The sequence below is a fragment of the Cucurbita pepo genome, chromosome 12 (genome assembly GCF_057944985.1).
Source record: "Cucurbita pepo subsp. pepo isolate OVF chromosome 12, ASM5794498v1, whole genome shotgun sequence".
Taxonomy (NCBI): Eukaryota; Viridiplantae; Streptophyta; class Magnoliopsida; order Cucurbitales; family Cucurbitaceae; genus Cucurbita; species Cucurbita pepo.
The window spans coordinates 9,330,714-9,338,351 of record NC_141809.1 but is presented as its reverse complement, the minus strand read 5'-3'; positions in this window follow the sequence as shown (position 1 = coordinate 9,338,351).

The window sequence follows — 7,638 nt, the reverse complement described above, 5'->3', positions numbered from 1 at the left end:
TTAATCATACCTTGTTGTCCTTAGGAATAGGCCTTATAAGAAGTAGCAAGTCATTTGGAGGACGTATAGACCTTGAATTTAAATAAGTAGTCCTAGGGGCATTTTGGTCATTTTACCCCTTATTCTTGGCATTGCTACTTAACGTGTTCCAATGGCTTTCAAACTTCTCCACATCATCAGACCTCACATCACATCAACAGACATCACATCCACGTGTTGTTTATTCAGTAAAGATTGTTATTGAATAAAGTAAACTTAACGATCATTAATCTAAATCCAATAAACTAAGAACACTCTGGCTATAGTATGATTACTTGAACTATATGTAGAGACATAAGAGTGGATCAAGTTCAAGTATATAGTCAAAATGAACTATAGTATAAGGATAAGGCTGAGTACCTTATTCTGGGGACACTATGGATGCGGCCCACTTTTGTATATGATATAAACAATGTGATCACTAAATTGTACATGTGGAGACATGTGAGTGGAGGCGTCCTATGCAATGAGTATTGCATAAGATTGGACCATGAAGAAAACCACTCTCACTTTATAATGTCATTTACTGTTGAGACTGATTTTCTTTTCATTCAATAACCTAGGTAACTCGGTTTTAATCCTGAGCTAACCATGAACTCCTGTTTATTCGAAATTATCCTTAGATTTGAATGGGTGAGAGTGGCTCTAGTTCGCTGACTCAATAGGCCTCCCATTTCAGGGGTAAGACTGGGTGAATGGCTGGGGACGTGAGGTGCAAGATGGAATTCACTCCTACCCACTTTTAGGGATAGAAGAGAGGTAGTTCCCTTAAGCACTGACTCTAGGTCTTGAACAAGGGGCCCCACCCTCTCATTGGCCTGAGAGGGATTCGGTTTACTGTTGGACCACAAACCAATTGTTCATTAAAGGATCAGTGAGACATAAGGAACAAGAAGTAACTTCAGGGGTAAAACGGTAAATTGACCCAGCTCTAGTTACGAACAACCTGTGAAGGATCGACTTACTAATCATGGTTATATCAAATGGACAGAAATATATCTATAGTGAGGGGAGTGCAACTACTAGGCTATAGTGGAGTGTCATAGTAGTTAACAAATGTTGGTTAACCAGGTTAATGTGTTTAACCGGTTAATCTTGGATCGTTGGAGCCCATGATCAATAGGTCCATTAGGTTCCTTTGCTAGCTCATATCGGACTAAACCATAGAAAAGTGTGACGAGTGAGTTCGAAGTGTTCAAATTCAAATTAGGGAATATGCGCTACATATATACAATATATTTAACCGCATTTTTGTTTTATTTACGAATTAAACAAAAAGAGAGAATCTGAGATATTTAAATAAGATTTAAATATCTTAATCAATTATGTGTCAGAATTGATTAGGATTGGCATTTGAAGTGATATTAAATATTAATTAAATAGTTTAATTAATCATTTAATGTTACTTTAATTTGAAATTCATTATTCAAATTAATTATTGAATTAAAATGAAGAATGTCAAAATGTTAACTACATTTAATGGAAAAATCCATGTTAGTGGAATTTTGAGGTGTCAAAATTTGGTTTAACCAAACTTGCATGCTTGCCAAATAAACCCCACAAGTTTGGGTGGAATTTTGAGTGTCAAAATTTGGTTAACTCAAACATGCATGCTTGCCACATAATCCCGAACATTTGAGTGGAATTTTGAGTGTCAAAATTTGGTGATCTCAAATTTGCATGAACATGCAAACATGACTCTTTAAATAGAGTGATCATGGTACATGGAAGGTCTTCTTCTTCTTTGTGAAAAACCTTGGGAAAAACCTCTCACAAACACTCTCTTCACATATACAAAATCTCTCCCAAGTTTAGTCACTCATCGGATTCCACAATCTCATTCTAAGGCCGGAGGATAGTGGAGAAGACACTAGTAGTGGTTCGAAACCGGTTCGTGAGGAAAAATGAGTTTGAACTACAAAAGGTTAGTATCTAAACTCATTAAATTTTAATACTTATGAACATGCTAGTTATTTACTATAATTGATGGTCTAAAAGTGCCTAAGATCCAAATTGCTTCCGCATGTGTTATATTAACACCATCAATATGATCATAAGTCAACCGAGTTCGGTGAAAATTAATTTCGAAGATGAAATTAAAGCGTTGATTTTGATGTCATCCTTACCCGAGTCATGGGATACTGTTGTTGCCGCAATCAGTAGTTCCCGAGGATCTAATAAACTGAAGTTTGGTGAAATTCGAGATGTAGTTCTCAGCGAAAGTATTTGCAAACGAGAAACTAGAGATTCATCAGGCAACGCTCTCAGTGTTGATCGAAGGGGAAGAAGTAAACCGAAGGGCCCAAACAAAGGGCGATCAAAATCAAAGAGTAGAGAAAAATCTCCAAATAGACCAAATGTAACGTGTTGAAATTGTGGAAAAAGGTCACTTTCGGACAAGTTGTACAAGACCAAAGAGGAAGCAGAATCACAAATCTGGAGATGATGATGATTCTATAAATTCAGCAGAAGACATTGGGGATGCTCTAATCCTCAGCGCGGACAGTTCCATTGAATCCTAGATTTTGGATTCAGGTGCATCTTTTTATTCATCTCCAAATAAAGAGTTGTTCCGGAATTTCAATTCTGGAAATTTTGAGAAGGTGTATCTTGCCGACAACAAAGATTTGGAGATTAAAGGAAAAGGAGATTTCTGCATAAAAACTCCGGCAGGAAATCAGTGGACATTAAAGGATGTCAGATATATTTCTGCTCTCAAAAGAAACCTGAGATCTATTGGTCAGATGGATAGCACAGGTTATGCAACAAAGTTAGGGAAGGGTTCTTGAAAGATTATGAAGGGTGCTACGGTGGTAGCACGTGGCTCAAAATCTGAAACCCTATACACCACTGCAGGGTGTATGAACATAGCTGTTGTTGCTGAGAGTGCTTCAAATTCAAGTCTACGGCACAATAGACTTGAACTTATGAGCGTGAAAGGAATGAAGAGGCTGGCTGCGAAAGAAGTTTTAGAAGGTCTGAAATCTATTGATGTGGGTCGTTGTGAGAACTATGTTATGAGCAAGCAAAAACAAGTTAGCTTCACAAGACCACCAGAGAATTGAAGAAAGTGCGGTTGGAAATGGAACCATATGTGGAGCAAGGTTCCAAGATCACGAAACAAGTGGAAGTTGAGCTTGAGTTGTAGGGAAACTCACCTAGTGATGTTGTAGCAGATACTCAAGAAACTACTGAGACTACTGTTGAGGAACCAGATGTGGAGCAAGGTTCCAAGATAACAAAGCAAGTGGGAGTTGAGGTTGAGTTAAGGAGAAAATCACCAAGTGATCTTGTAGCAGATACTCAACAAACTCCTGAGGTTGTTACGGAGGAATTAGCAGTGGGGCAAGTGACACCTGAACTGGTGTTCAGATGATCATCCTGTACTATCAGAGTACCAGATATGCATGTACCTTTATTACACTATATGTTGCTGATGAAAGGAAACCACAACCTTTTGATGAGGCCCTACAGTTGGAGGATACAACCAAGTGGGAGCAAGCCATGGATGATGAGACGTCTAGGCTTCAAAAATGCGTTGTACTGAGGCTGAGTACGTGGCAATAGTTGAAGTTGCAAAGAAGACGATATGAATGACTGACTATCTGGAAGAATGGGCAAGAAGTAGCACGAAGATATTCTTTACAGAGATAGTCAAAGTGTCATACAGTTGGTGAAGAAACTCGATCTATCATTTCAAGAGAAAACATAGAAGACGATACCATTTCACTTGCAGGTTAGTGAAAGATGGTGATGTGTTTGGAGAAGATAGAGGGTGCAAAGAATCCAGCAAACATGTTGGCAAAATATGTTGATGTTGGAATATTGAGGTTGTGCAAAGCCACAATTGATATGGTGCCATGAAGACCATGAAGATGCTCATGGTCGTTTGAGAATGAAATTCTTGGTTGACTAGATCAGTCTCCAAGTGGGAGAATTATTAGGTTATGGAGCCTGATGCTTATTTATAGCTTGGTCAACGGTTATATCCGGTAAAGCTATATTTGGTAAAGCTATATCCGGTAAAGCTATATATGGTAAATAGCTATATATAGTAGATGGTTAAATCGGGTAAAGCTATATATGGTAAATAGCTATATATAGTAGATGGCTAAATCTAGTAAAGCTATATATAGTAAACTGAACTATATATATATCCCGTCTGGTAGAGCTTTGAAATGTACTTTCTATTCTCTGTAATTCTTTCTTAATGTACATACGTGAAGTCATCAATAAAAACAAATCCTTTTAGTCAGAGTTCTCCTTGCACTTTTCTCTATCCCATTCTTTGTGTTCATCTAGATCGAGCATGTGTGTTGCTGTGCAATCCTAACATATCCTTGAGTGGTACCTAGCATTCTTTTTGCTTTGGTAGTTGTAGAGCTTGTATGGTATTGTTCTTGGTTCTCAATCTTGTAAGTTTCCAATGTTCATAATTCCTTGAGGCATAAGTTGTAACATGCATCCGTAAACATATGAATCCATCGTAATAACAAGCATGAGTTGTTCTACAAGGTCATAGATTCATAATGAATTCCTTAAAGGGTTCAAGAAGGGTCTTGAGTCTTGAGGTGTTTCCTTTAGGTGTTTCTTTGGTCCTAACTTGCTTTAGGTTCCAAGCTTGCTCTAATCAACTTGAACTCTTGAACATATCTTGTTGTCCTTAGGAATAGGGCTTATAAGAACTAGCAAGTCATTTGGAGGACGTATAGACCTTGAATTTAAATAAGTAGTCCTAGGGGCATTTTGGTCATTTTACCCCTTATTCTTGGCTTTGCTACTTAACGTGTTCCAATGGCTTTCAAACTTCTCCACATCATCAGACATCACATGATAAGGTATACCACGGAATTTAATAGCATTTGGAGGTCCTCTAGGTCATGAACCGTAGGTAGACATCCTTAGGGGCAATATGGTTTTTGCACCATTTCTTGGTTTACCCACCTATCCTTATCCAATGACCACCAAATTTCATATATAACCTCCACATGCAATAATATGCTCAGCATTAAAATTTCATAAGAAGCAAAGTTCATCTAGTTTGTTATTTTAATGTTACTTCAATCTCGAGCAATTTGATCAGTTCAGTGCTTTAACTCATGATTATTTTAGTTTTTCTTTTATATATCCTTAATCCACACTTGGTTTAGGAATCATGTAGAAATCCAAGCGATTCCAACAAGTATTTTTTAAGAAAAGTCCGAGGTGACTACTTACCTCATCATCTGTGTTCGGGACTTCCAATTCTTGAGCTTTCGGTTTCTAAATTATTCCAAATTATCTTTACTAGATGCATCTTTGAGTCTAGTTTCAGTAGACATAAAGAAATTCATGAGAGCCGGTCTGAAAGGGGTCAAAATCGATCAAAATGTGTAGAAAGGTCAACATATGGCTACCTTTGACTTTGGACTTCATCTTCTTCATTGGTTGCTGGAAAGATCACCATTTCTCCTTATCATACTCCTCATGTTTTGCCTTTGTTAGCTCTATATACACCTCTAATGGGATAAATTTCTTCACAAAATGTTTAGATGAAGTTTCAAGGAAGAAGTATGGGCCAATTTTATACCTTGTCGTGGTCTATAGCTTGAGTTATAACCTTCCAAAGTTTGTCGCAAAACATGTTTCTCGTCTTTTTTCGGGACAGCCGATTCTAGAGCTTTTCATTGCACAATTCCTTCACGAAACTCGTTGGAGATCCCATATGGAATGTGTAGGAGTTGGTAGGATGGAAAATGATTAACCACAACCCTCGAATTTAGAAGAATTTTATACCTTGTTGTGGTCTGTAGCAAGTCATTTTCCTTTCCCATCTTTGTCCAACCACCTTAAATTCTTAAAAATACTTCTAACCCGGTAGAAATGACTTTCTTAAGACTCTTGTCCTTGCTTGCTTGATCCTCTTAATTTCAAGTCCTTCAATCCTTTGGATCTTACATGGTGCGCTTGTTCTTATTGGAGCTAATTTCCTTTATTTTTTTTTTTGGGTGTTACATCATATCTCATCACTTGGCTCCCCAAATCGTATTTTTATCAATAACAGTTTTATACATGATCCCAAGATGAATTGGTTAACTCTTTACTATTCTCTATGTCGTACATCTACGTATTATGAATACATGATCCTAAGATGAATTGGTCCTCTCTTTTTTATAACATTTTCCATACTACACCAAACATAATTACTTGATTCATAAGCATCGTAAACAAAACCTTAAACCAAACCACCACCAAGAGATCTAGATCAGCTACATAAGGTTCATTTGAAATAGTTATTGCTTTCTTTTATTAAATGACAGAACAATTTGATAACTATTTGAAAACCCCGTTTATTGTTCTTTCTAAACCAAAATGGATTAGAAATTTTGGAAACTCCTCGTTCTTAATTTGTTTAAAAAAATAATGAACCTTTAAATTGTTATTTTACCATCTACGACCGAGTTGCGAAATGCCTTCTTAGAGTAAGTCCGTATTTCCCTCCTCTAATATGTCATTTCTCAAGGAAAATGTATATATTATTACCTTATGACATAATGTAAAGTGCCTTTTATATCATATATTTGTATTATCATTTCCTTGTATAAACCCAACATTTTCTATTAATTTCTCTCAAAGTTGGGAACTTAAATAAATGGGACTACTATCCCGTGACTGTCTTCTAATAACAATTGGTTGTGAACTTGATTCGACGGACCTCCCTGTACATTGTGTTCGCATTTTCGAATACTGTCACAGTCGTACATTTTCAACCATACAACGTCGCGATTTTGACACACTCAATAAAAATCTTTTTTTTGCCTGACTTTATAGCTTCATTAGACTTTAGACAAGGTTCGTCACTAATCGGTACTCTAGCGGTACTCTAGGCCAAGCCTAAGGCTCTACCTTACCTTTACCCTACGTCAAAATCCTTCTAATGCAATCTCCAATCTGATATAGTTGTTTTGATTATTAATCATGACCAAAATAAGTTAACAAATTTTCATATTAAAATTTATGTCGATAGGTAATTAACATCGTTTATATTTCACTCGTACTAATCATGTCACGCTTTGAAAAAAAAAAATCCCACATAAACAACATATCAAAAATATTTATTTATTTCAATATTAAAATCAAACTTTCAAATTTATGGATAGATGGATTTTTTGCCTGACCAGTTGTAGCAAATATCATAATTATAAGTTTTATAGTTGAACATACAGACATTTTCCTCACTCATATGCCACGAACATAGAATACTTTCACAATTATCTCTATCTCTCTTATCTATGTAGACATTGAAGTAATGAAACGAGCTAGGCCATTGGAAGGAACAGTAAAACAATGTCGTGCCCCATAAATTTGGACGAAAACTTTAGTCGTAGCTAGCCCAAGGTGTCAGCTTGTGGACTCCCAAGTCATCATTGCCTGATTTGCTGTTCAGTGAACAGTGAGCTAATTGTTAGATTTTAGAGCATTTGTTATCTTGACCATAATATTTGGGTTTTGGATGAATGATCCTTAGATGGTAGTCACTTGGTTAGCAAAGAACAATGAAATTAAGAGAGAAAGTGCAAGTGTTGAAAATAAACTCATATGGTTGAAATGGGAGAGAAA